We start from the raw sequence: 12,335 nt of genomic DNA, 5'->3' as shown, positions 1-12,335 counted from the left end.
CTTTTTAGGGCTGCACCTGTGACGTATGGATGTTCCCAGGCTCGGGGGCGAATTGGAGCTGCAGCTGCCAGCCCACAGCCACAGCAATACAGGATCTGAGCTGCATCTCTGACCTACACTGTAGCTCATAGCAATGCCAGATCCTTAACCCACTGATCTATGCCGGGGATCGAACCTACATTCTCATGGAGACTAGTCAGGTTCTTAACCTGCTCAGCCACCATGGGAACTCCCCAGATGGGCTCCTTATATAGCTGTGTGACATCAAGAAAGTCACTTGGCTTCTCTGGCCTAAGGTTTATTATCTATAAAAAAAGGACTGGTAGGATATGGGGTCTGTGGATAGAATTCAGGGGATCCATTTTCACCTTTTTTCACCAACTTCTACTGAAATTTAGCATTATTTTCCATTAGATAGGCAAACAGCCCGTAGCAGTGTTCATCAGAGAAACACAGATATTTATACATAACACGATAGCTGTAGCAGTTACTCTGACATATTTTGAAGTTTTTGACATATTTTGAAATATTGTGTGTTTCGGTTTTTTTTTTCTTTTGTCTTTGAGGGCCACTCCCAAGGTATATGGAAGTTCCCAGGGTATGGGTAGAATCGGATCTGCAGCTGCCACAGCAACGCCAGATCTGAGCTGCATCTGCAACCTACACCACAACTCACAGCAACGCTGGATCCTTAACCCACTAAGTGAGACCTGGGATCGAACCCATAACCTCATGGATACTAGTCGGGTTTGTTACAGCTGAGCCACTGCAGGAACTCCAGAAATACTGTTTGGAATCAGTCTCACTTATTGTTACCCCCAGATTGGAGAAGATATTTGACCTGCTGCCCCATCTTGTCATTTCTAATTCTCATCACTGGTAAAGAAGCATATATATCACTGTATATATTATACATTTGCTTAAAAAATTTTTGGATAACTGTCTTTCAATAGAATTGATTTCCTTTATAATCCTATGCATTTATGCAAATTTTTTTTGGTCTTTTTTGCTGCTTCTTGGGCTGCTCCCATGGCATATGGAGGTTCCCAGGCTAGGGGTCAAATCGGAGCTGTAGACACCAGCCTACGCCAGAGCCACAGCAACACTGGATCCGAGCTGCGTCTGCAACCTACACCACAGCTCACGGCAACGTCAGATCCTTAACCCACTGAGCAAGGCCAGGGATCGAACCCACAACCTCATGGTTCCCAGTCCGATTCTTTAACCACTGAGCCATGATGGGAACTCCAATCCTATGCATTTATGTAATTAAAAGCATAATTCTGAGAAGGGGTCCATGACTTCATTGGTTGGCAAAACTCATTCCCTGGACCAGATGATGTCTTTGATTCCCAGTCCTTAGGGAAGATAATGTTTGTGTCCAGACAGAATGGGTTTTCTATTCACCTGTTCTCGCCTGAATCACTCATGACATGGTCCTTCTCTACTTGTATGTTTCACCCAGCCCACATGCTAGTGACATCTTCTGCCAGGACCATGCCACCCCACCCCCACCCCCCAACAAGCTGGCACTGGACTTGGGGACTGGCCCAGGTCTGCAGTGAGGTCCAGGGCACTGACCCCTTGGGGGCCTGCCTAGCCCTGGATACCTTTGTGTGTGTAGTGGGCACTTCCCCGCTGCCTAGCACGGGAGTTTTCTCAATGACTGACAACTTTTTCTTGGCTCTTGCTTTCTGTTCCTTGGTCTGGTCATGTTTCTTTTCATGTTGTGCCATTCTGGAACTGGCCAGTTGTGTGCAAAGAGCAAGCGGCGCTGCTAGGGGATGGAGAAGTGTGGACTTCGAGCAGCAGCGCCGTCCAGCTCTGCTTTGGATGGTTCTGGCTAGGTCTCCAGAGAGTCCCTGATCCAGGAGGGGAGGTTACGGTCCACTTAGCAGATACTTGAGCCGCACGTGTTTTAAGTTAGCGGGAGGTGCAGGTTATGCTTCTCAAGGAGGCGGCACGATGGTTCCAGATGTGTAGGAAGGGGATTGTACCTTCTCTCTTTTGTCCTCAAGGCTGGGTTGTAGATTTCTTTTCAAAGACTTCATGACGAGGTGGACTGGATGCACCACTGGCAAACTCCGAATCGCTGGCCCAGGTTCTGTGCCTGTGTTGGCAGCTTCTGCAGGCTTCTGCAGGGCTCTAATCCGTGTGGGGGGATGGTGACTGCAGGGTATCTGTGGCTCCTGCCCCCCCACCCCAGCATGAAGCAAGAAACAGAGTGATGGGGGAACTCTTCGTGCTCTTAGGAATGGATTGCATGAAATAAAGAAGTAAAAATACCATACGAATGGATGATATTAACATCATGGAGAGTGCAGGCTTGCCCCATAAAACATTAAAACAGCAAATTAGGAATCATCTTTAATGTCGCTGACAGTCTCCTGTGATATTGTCTGATAGACCCAAGTTATAACATCCGCTGTTAGGGATAGAAAGGGGATCTTTGTTTTCTCGAAGGACCTTGGGGGGAGTGGGTGACTACACCCGGGTGGTGGGAAGCAGTGTGACACGGGTGGGGAGAGCATGGGCTTTCAATTCAGATGTACTAGGCTTCAAACCCCATCTCTGCACAGGCACCTGGCTCCTGGCTGTGAACCCTTCGAGTGGCCTGCTTATCCGATGGGCTAATAGTACCTTGCGGGGATTGTTTTTAGCAAAGGATTTGCTGAGTGTCTGATAGTCCCGTCTGCAGCCCCTAAACAGCTGCTGCTCTCACTCCCCTTGCCCCCTCCCTGGAGGGGCAGCGACTCTATTAGGTCACATCTTACCAGTCCCTGCCTGGTCACAGGGGCAGTCAGGTGGCAGGTGCTTGCTGGTGGCTTATCCCAGTCAGGGAGGTTTGGGGTGGGAGAAGGAGAGGGACCGCCCTTCCGTTTGTGACCATGTGCCGAGTCTTCTCCTCGGCTCCACTCTGACCCCCACCAGCCAGAGGGGCCCCCTTTGCTCTGGGGGTGCCGAGGAGCAAGATGGGTACATTCATTCTCTTCCTTAGGCTGCCAGCCTCTCTGGACACACGGACAGGCAGACAGGCCAAAAGACAGACTCCAGACCACACTGGCCAGGCAGGCAGCGACTGGGTATATCCTGATGGGCTGGGCTGACCTGTCCTCAGAGAGCCCCCAAGTCAGATGACCTCCCCCAGCAGGCTGGCTGGTCTCCTGCTTGGGGGCAGAAAGGCCACGGCTTCAGCAGCCCTCAGGTGTGGGGCAGAGGGCAGGCAGGTGCCCATGTGCTCTTGCCAGGGTGAGGTGTGGGAAATTGGGGCATTGTGTGTGTGCAGGGTGGGCTGGGGTTCTTTGGATGCAGTGCCCACTGTTTTTTGTTTTGTTTTGCTTTTGGGGCTGCACCCAAGGTATATGGAGGTTCCCTGGCTAGGGGTCTAATTGGAGCTACAGCTGCCAGACTATGCCATAGCCACAGCAGCATAGGACCCAAGCTGCATCTGCGACCTACACCACAGCTCATGGCAACGCCAGATCCTTAACCCACTGAGCGAGGCCAGGGATCGAACCCACAACCTCATGCCTAGTCCGATTCGTTTCCACTGTGCCACGACAGGAACTCCCAGGGCCCACTGTGTATCCTCAGCATCTGGTGGCCTGAATACTCAGGAAGGGGTTGCCAATTAATGAATGAAGGAGTGAGTGGGTGGGGGGGTGAGTGGATGCATGGGACCGAGTGAGGGCACGCCGTTAAAGCCAGGCGGGTGGGGGCCTTCGCTTGCTTCCACGCTTAGCCTCTCATCGCTGCCCCAAAGCACACCCCAGCTGACCCCACTGTGCTGGGTGCAGAGCCGGGACAAAGATGACCAAGAGTCTCCTTGTTCCTTGAGCAGCCGGGGAGCCAGGGCCATAGTCCCCGTGTGTGCCCACACCCAGCATGTTCCTTGCATCACTGGCGCTTAGTGGTTTTTGACCCACATTTAAAGTACCCTGTTGCTAAAGCTGCCGATGGGAAAAAATGCTTATGAAGACGCATCTGCTCAGATGAACTTCCAAGGAGACCCGTGTCCACTGTCCTTTCTTCTGTGAACGGTGCCGCAGAGGCAATCTGTGCTGCTCTGGATGCCTTGGGACCAGGGCTTTGTTCCTCTGCCCCGGGAGGGACTGACTCCCAGGGGCCGGTGCCTCACAAAACCCCAAGGGGATTCATTCAGTGGTATGACATGCCATTGGCGTCCCCTGGAGCCCAACAGCCAGCTGGAGGCTCCTGTTTGTCTTGGAAACAGAGGTGCGTGCTTGGGGAAGGGTCCCTGGCCATCTCCTTGGGGGCTGGCAGGAAAAGGACATTCACAGGATTCCTTCCCTCCAGAGGGCCTCAGACATCCGACTGGATGTTCAGGACTGACCTCCCGTTCCTCTCCAGCTTGCCGGAGCCAGGCCAGAGGGGAGACGGGGACAGCCAGCGCCGGGCCCTGCCCAGGCAGCCAGCATCCACAGACTCCGGGGGACAGCGGGCGGGTCGGGACTGGGAGGTGATGAGGCGTGGGGGACTTGTCAGTGTGAACGGTCTTTCCTTCGAATGAAAACATTTGCAGAAACCCAGCCAGAGTTGATTTATGAGCCCACATATTTCACAGGTCTTAACACATCCCCCAGGAATCAATGAGGTCAGACAGAACAGACTTCACATCCGGAATCAGTATGAAATTGGCATCATCCACTGTTCCCGTGGGAAGCAGGGGATCATAATTTAAAGGGAGATTATATTAACTAATGCAAAGACCCCCAAACCTGGACTCTGCTTCTTTCCCGTTGGGGAGAAAGACAAGTCATCTGTTTTTTGCATCTAAGCTGGGACCACTGCGACCGAGATGAAGCATGAGGGGTGGGGGGACGCAAGGGCGGGCGATGAACTCAGAGCCAACCGCGCAGTGACCACAGCGTCCTGTTCTGTGTCCTCTGGCGCACGCTCTGTAACGGAGATAAATAGACACTTGTGATTATTTATTTAACATCTCTCTGTCCAGCGGGAACTTTCTGTCTTGTTCACTGTTGTATTTTTAGTGCTTGATTAATATTTGTTGAACAAGCAGAAAAGCTACATGTGGTAAATTCTAGGTATGGAGTCGGAGGAGTGAGAGAAATGGATGACGTCTCAGGTATGGGTGTCCACGTAGGTTAATTTATTCCCATGAATGGACTTCATTCCTGCGTGAATCATTTCTGTGCTGGAGTCTGTGCTGTGCACACAAAGAAAAATCAGGTGTCCTCAGTGCTCTGGGGGGTTCATACTCTTTTGCCAGGGATTGGGATCGGTTGCGAGGGGTAGGAGCCCAACACCTACGGCATTACAGCCCGGTGTAACGGAACAGCAACCAGAATAGGCACAGGGCGCTCTGCTGGCCCTGGCTGGATCGATCGCAGAACCTTCCCCAAGGACGGCTGTTACACATTCGTGCATCCATTTGATTAAACAGATATTCACTGAGCATGTCTCTGTGTTGGACGCTGCCCAGTGCGGGGAGGGGACCTGAAGAATCAGACACTGCCCTCAGGATGTCCCAGCTGAGCAGACCTGACTGCTGTGTGGGGGAGGAGGAGGAGCAGATATACATAACTCACCAGTCTTTGCACAAGCTGGAGTGGGAGAGAGGCTGGAGGAGTGCCTGCAGGGACGGAGGTACTTGGAGTTCCCATCATGGCTCAGTGGTTAACGAATCTGACTAGGAACTATGAGGTGGCGGGTTCGATCCCTGGCCTTGCTCAGTGGGTTAAGGATCCGGCGTTGCCATGAGCTGTGGGGTAGGTTGCAGACGCGGCTCTGATCCTGTGCTGCTGTGGATCTGGTGTAGGCCGGTGGCTACAGCTCCGATTCGACCCCTGGAAACCTCCATACGCCACGGGAGCGGCCCAAGAAATGGCAAAAAGACAAAAAAAAAAAAAAAAAAAAAGAATGGAGGTACTGCTCCGGCAATGGATACAAAGACCTTTAAGGCAACCATTGGAAGATTGAGGAGAATTTTCCTGTGGGAGATGGGGAAGGGCATTCTGGGTTGAGGGAACAGCATTGGCAAAGACACAGAGGCAAGAAATTTCACGGTGTTTACAGGAACCCTGGCAAGGGCCAGCCTAGGTCATGAGCACCCGGGTCTCCTCCCCCATTTTTGACACCCAGTGCAAGGCTGGGGCGTGGGCATGGAGTGGGGGGCGGGGTAGGCATAGTATGAGAGCCGAGGCGAAGAAACTTGGCAGGAACTAGACTACAGGGGCCTTGAATGCCATGCCAATGGCCTTGGCTTTGTTCTGTGATCACTGGTTTTTAAGTAAAGGAGTGGTGTGTTGACATCTGTTTGAAGAAGATTTGTGGTTCAGGAGCCCAGCAGACTGGGGTCTTGGTTTAATCTCAGCCCTGCAACAAGCTCAATGGGGCCCTGTGGCTCCTGTTCCTTCTCTTTCTGGGCTCCATTTCCCCATCCATACCAGAGCGGCTGGACCACAGTTGCTAAGGCTCCCTTCAGCCCTGACCAATCAGGAAGTGGAAGCGCTTGTGACACCTCGGTGAAGAATAACTTATGGAGGCGGGTAGATTCTAGAGGTGGTGTCTTTTCATTGGCAGTGACTTTGCAGTTAGGCTAAGCTCTGGGGGCCAATTACGGGGCTGCCTCTAAAGATATCACCTCCGTGTTCTCAAAGAACCTTGGCTGGAGTCTCCTTTTAAAGCTTGATGCAGAGCTGAGCTCTTTTTTTGAGTCCTTCCAGGAGTGGGGCATCAGTGGATGGTGATGAAATTGGCTCTGACTGTGATGAGCACATGCCCTGGTTCCGTGAGAAATCTGGCATTGCCTTCATAACACCTGGGGAGAGCTTGCAAGCAGCTGGAGCCAAATACAAATTCCTCGCAAAGCCAGGAATCTTTGTAGGTTGACCAGTGGGCCAAGGGTGTAAGAGTTCCTCCGTCAGGGTGTTCTGGGAAATACCACCTCAGCCCTCCTAAGCAGACCCTTGGTAAAGGAGCATCTCCGTCTCATTTAGGTCCAGAGAGGAGGACTTGGCCAGGGACCAGGTGGCCCTGGGCTGTGGTCTGATGGCTGTTCACAGTGGGAGGCTGGGTCCTCTGGTTTACATTCTTAAGTGACTCCCTTCATGCTAACGACTCCCACTTGACCAGTGCCTCTTGCTTTTCCAAATGATTTCGCATCCACTCACTCACTGAATTTTCAAACAGCCCAGCAGTAAGGCTGAATATCGTTTTCCCCATTTTAGATAACACTTGGAAGGGCTCCATGGCTGTCCCAACATCCCACAGTTCGTCCGTGGGAGAGGCTGGCCCGAGTGTAGACCCGCTGACCTCCACACCCTGCCCCTCCCCTGAGATGTGCTAGATGAGCTTTCCTGTTCACAGGCTACCCTCACCTCCTTCCTCTTCCTCAAACAGAGCAGGCTCCTTCTCTACCTCAGGGCCTTTGTACTTGCACCTCTCTCTGTTTGGAACTCTCTCTTGCTTGTTCTCCTCTTTCAGGCATCAGCTCAGTAGATGACACCTTCTTTTTTTTTTTTTTAATGTTCTTTTCAGCATTATTTATAATTTGTTTTTTTTTTTTTTTTTTTTTTGTCTTTTTGCTATTTCTTGGGCCGCTCCCGCGGCATATGGAGATTCCCAGGCTAGGGGTCGAATAGGAGCTGTAGCCACCAGCCTACGCCAGAGCCACAGCAACTCGGGATCCGAGCCGCGTCTGCAACCTACACCACAGCTCACGGCAACCCACTGAGCAAGGGCAGGGACCGAACCCGCAACCTCATGGTTTCTAGTCGGATTCGTTAACTACTGCGCCACGACGGGAGCTCTGATGACACCTTCTTAAAGAGCCCGTCCATGACCACCCTGCCCAAAGTCACCCTGAAGTCACTCTCCATCACAGCCCAAATCAGTGTCATCTGCCCTGAGCTTGAGCGTGTGTAAAATCATCTGGAGAACTTCAAACACAGATTTCTGGCTCTCATCCCTGGAGTTTCTGATTCAGTAGGTCTGGGGTGGAGCTTGTGCTTTCTTTTTTAAACAGTTTTTTATTTTTTATTTTTTTAATAATGATTTTTATTTTTTCCATTATAGCTGGTTTACAGTGGTCTGTCAATTTTCTACTGTACAGCAAGGTGACCGAGTCACACATACAAGTATTTCTTTTTTCTCACATTATCATGCTTTGTAAGTGACTAGATATGGTTCCCAGTGTTATACAGCAGGATCCCATTGCTTGTCCATTCCAAAGGCAGTAGTTTGCATCTATGAACCCCAAATTCCCAATCCATCCCATTCCATCCCCCTCCCCCTTGGCAACCACAAGTCTGTTCTCCAAGTCCATGATTTTCTTTCCTGTGGAAAGGTTCATTTGTGCTGTATATAGATTCCAGATATAAGTGATATCATATGGTATTTGTCTTTCTCTTTCTGACTTACTTCACGTAGTATGAGAGTCTCTAGTTCCAGCCATGTTGTTGCAGATGGCATTATTTTGTTCTTTTTTATGGCTGAGTAGTATTTCATTGTGTATATGTACCACATCTTCTTAATCCATTCCTCTGTTGATGGACATTTAGGTTGTTTCCATGTCTTGGCTATTGCGAATAGTGCTGCAATGAACATGCAGATGCATGTGTCTTTTTCAAGGAAAGTTTTGTCCCGATATAGGCCCGAGTGGGACTGCTGGGTCATATGGTAGTTCTATGTATAGTTTTCTGAGGTACCTCCATACTGTTTTCCATAGTGGTTGTACCAATTTACATTCCTACCAACAGTGTAGGAGGGTTCCCTTTTCTCCACACCCTCTGCAGCATTTGTTATTTGTGGACTTATTAATGATGGCCATTCCCGCTGGTGTGAGTGGTACCTCATAGTAGTTTTGATGTGCATTTCTCTAATAATCAGTGACGTTGAGCATTTTTTCATGTTCTTGTTGGCCATCTGTGTGTCTTCTTTGGAGAATGTCTATTCAGGTCTTTTACCTATTTTTTAATTGGGTTGTTGGCTCTTTTGCTGTTGAGTTGTATGAATTATTAGTATATTTTAGATTAAGCCCTTTTCAGTTGCATTGTTTGAAACTATTTTTGCCCATTCTGTATGTTGTCTTTTTTTGTGTGTGTGGTTTCCTTTGCTGTGCAAAAGCTTGTCAGTTTGATTGGGTCCTATTGGTTTATTTTTGCTCTTATTTCTATTGCTTTGGGAGACTGACCTGAGAAAACATTTGTAAGGTTGGTATCAGAGAATATTTTACCTATATTCTCTTCTAGGAGTTTGATGGTGTTTTGTCTTACGTTTAAGTCTTTTTATCTTTTAGGGCCTCACTGGCAGCATATGGAAATTCCTAGGCTAGGGGGTCAGAGCTGTAGCCACTGGCCTGTGCCAGAGCCACGGCAACATGGGATCTGAGCCTCGTCTGTGACCTACATCACAGCTCATGGCAATGCCAGATCCTTAACCCACTGAGCAAGGCCAGGGATTAGTCAGGTTTGTTGACCACTGAGCCACAACGGGAACTCCACATTTATGTCTTTAAGCCATTTTGAGCTTATTTTTGTGTGTGGTGTGAGGGTATGTTCCATTTTCACTGATTTACATGCAGCTGTCCAGTTTCCCAGCACCACTTGCTGAAGAGACTTTTTTTTTCCCCATTTTATATTCTTGCCTCCTTTGTCAAAGATGAATTGACTGTAGGTGTCGGGGTTTATTTCTGGGTTCTCTATTAGGTTCCCTTGGTCTCTATGTCTGTTTTGGTACCAATACCACACAGACTTGATGACTGTGGCTTTGTAATACTGCCTGAGGTCTGGGAGAGTTATGCCTCCTGCTTGGTGTTTGTTCCTCAGGATTGCTTTGGCAATTCTGGGCCTTTTATGGTTCCATATAAATTTTTGGGTTGTTAGTTCTAGTTCTGTGAAAAATGTCGTGGGTAACCTGATAGAGATTGCATTGAATCTGTAGATTGCTTTGGATAGCGTGGCCATTTTTACAATATTAATTTTTCCAATCCAGGAGCATGGAATATCTTTCATTTCTTTGAATCCTCTTTAGCTTCCTTGATTTTTTTTTTTTTTTGTCTTTTTGTCTTTTTCCTAGGGCCGCACCTGTGGCATATGGAGGTCCCCAGCCTAGGAGTCTAATTGGAGCTGTAGCCGCCAGCCTATGCCAAAGCCACAGCAATGCCAGATCTGAGCTGCGTCTGCAACCTACAGCACAGCCCATGGCAACACTGGATCCTTAACCCACTGAGCAAGGCCAGGGATTGAACCTGCAACCTCATAGTTCCTAGTCGGATTCTTTAACCACTGAGCCATGATGGGAGCTCCTTCCTTGATTAATATTTTATAGTTTTCAGCATATAAGTCTTTCACCTCCTTGGTCAGAATTATTCCCAGGTATTTGATTTTTTGGGGTACCATTTTAAAAGGTATTTCTGTATTCTTTTTCTACTCTTTCATTGTTAGTATACAGAAATGTGACTGATTTCTGAATGTTAATCTTATATCCTGCTACTTTGCTGAATTTGTTGATCAGCTTGAGTAGTTTTTGGGTTGAGTCCTTGAGGTTTTCTATATATAGTATCATGTCATCTGCATAGAGTGACAATTTTACCTCTTCTCTTCCAGTGTGGATACCTTTTATTTCTTTTGTTTGCCTGAATGCTGTGGGTAAGACTTCCAATACTATGTTGAATAACAGTGGTGAGAGTGGGCATCCTTGTCTTGTGTCAGATTTTGGTGGGAAGGCTTTTAGCTTTTCTACATTGAGTATTTTATTTGCTGTGAGTTTGTTGTAAATGGCTTTTATTATGTCAAGGTATGTTCCCTCTATACCCACTTTGGTAAGAGAAAGTTTTTATCATGAATGGATACTGGATTTTGTCAAATGCTTTTTCTGCATCTATTGAGATGATCATGTGGTTTTTGACTTTTCTTTTGTTAGTGTGGTGTATGATGTTGATTGATTCGTGTATGCTGAACCATCCTTGTGAACCTGGGAGAGGCTGTGCTTTCAAGTGATGCTAATGCTTCTGGTTTGGGGACCTCACTTTGAGAACCACTATTTGATAGCTAGTTTAATTAATTAATTGATTAATTTCATTGAGGTATAATTGACATGGAACATTATGTTAATTTCAGGTGTATAGCATAATGATTCAATGTTTATAAATTTGCATCACTGCAATAAATCTAGTTAATGGCTATCACTAAACATAGTTAAAAATTTTTTTTTCTTTTTTAAAATTTTACGGCCTCACCCATAGCATATGGAAGTTCCCAGGCCAGGGATTGAATCCAAACCACAGATCTGACCTATGCCACAGCTGCAGCAATGCTGGATCCTTTAACCACCTGTGCTGGGCTGGGGATTGAACCCGTACCTCCTTAGCGACTTGAGCCACTGCAGTTGGATTCTTAACCCACTGCGCTACAGTGAGAACTCCTAATTTTTTTTTTTTCTTATGATGAGAACTTTCAAGATCTACTTTTAGGAGTTCTCTTGCAGTATAGCAGGTTAAGGCTCTGGTGTTTGGGATTGGTAGGGGTTTGCAGGCTGTGATTATGGCTCAGGCTTTTCCTCTGTGATGGGCAGATTGTCATGAAGGGAAGCAGCCTTGATCTTGGGTCTGTCAGCTCTGTGTTCAAACTGTGCAGCCCAGCCCAGATGCCACAGTTGTAAACCTCCTTCTAACTTTCTGGGTAAATGAATTGCAATTTTATGACTGGCTTGCCTGGAACACTTCTCCCGATTCCTGAAGTGGTATTTTCAGAATCCTCACGTGTCTGAGGTTTCTCCCACCCTTTGCTTTCAACAGAACAAAGTTGAGATGTTGCCAACTTGGAGTTGGATTTTAACTGTAAAATGCGACCTTCCCTGTCCAAGGGCAGTTGTTGAAGATTGGGTCTGGGGTGTCTCTAGATCTTTCCCAAGGCAGCTTTGTGGCTAGGAGAGTGCCGGGGTCGGGGTCCAGCTGGTCCATACTTCATCCTTTGGTTGAGGACAAGGCCCTTTCAAGGACCCACAGGAAATGGAGTGTGTGTGTGTGTGTGTGTGTGTGTGTGTGTGTGTGTGTGTGACTGTGTGTGTGTGTTGGGGAAGGGGCTTGCCAACTTTTCCAGAGACCACTGCGTGGTTGCCCTGGAATAAGTATCAGGGTAACTAACTCTGCCCAAGGGAGTCAAGGAGTCTGCTCACAGAAGGGACATCCATAGTTGAGCTGGGAACCTGGAGACTGGAGATGAGAGGTAATTTGTGCAAGGTCACCTTGCCTGTCATTTGCAGAGCTGGCCTAAAGCCCAAAGTCGCTGGATTCCTGATCCTAGGAAAGAGCGTTGTGCTGTAAAAAGAGACTGGATTCAGAACCGAGTGAC

The 12,335-nt window shown here is 48.3% G+C and overlaps 1 protein-coding gene across 3 annotated transcripts in view; it reads left to right on the top strand.

Annotated features, from left to right (window-relative positions):
* The window catches only part of FBLN5 (fibulin 5), a 102,784-nt gene that overhangs the window by 41,625 nt on the left and 48,824 nt on the right, over positions 1–12,335 (top strand). The gene's annotated exons all lie outside the window — the stretch shown is intronic.

The sequence above is a fragment of the Sus scrofa genome, chromosome 7 (genome assembly GCF_000003025.6).
Source record: "Sus scrofa isolate TJ Tabasco breed Duroc chromosome 7, Sscrofa11.1, whole genome shotgun sequence".
Classification (NCBI taxonomy): domain Eukaryota; kingdom Metazoa; phylum Chordata; class Mammalia; order Artiodactyla; family Suidae; genus Sus; species Sus scrofa.
This window is presented reverse-complemented; position numbering and strand designations above follow the sequence as displayed.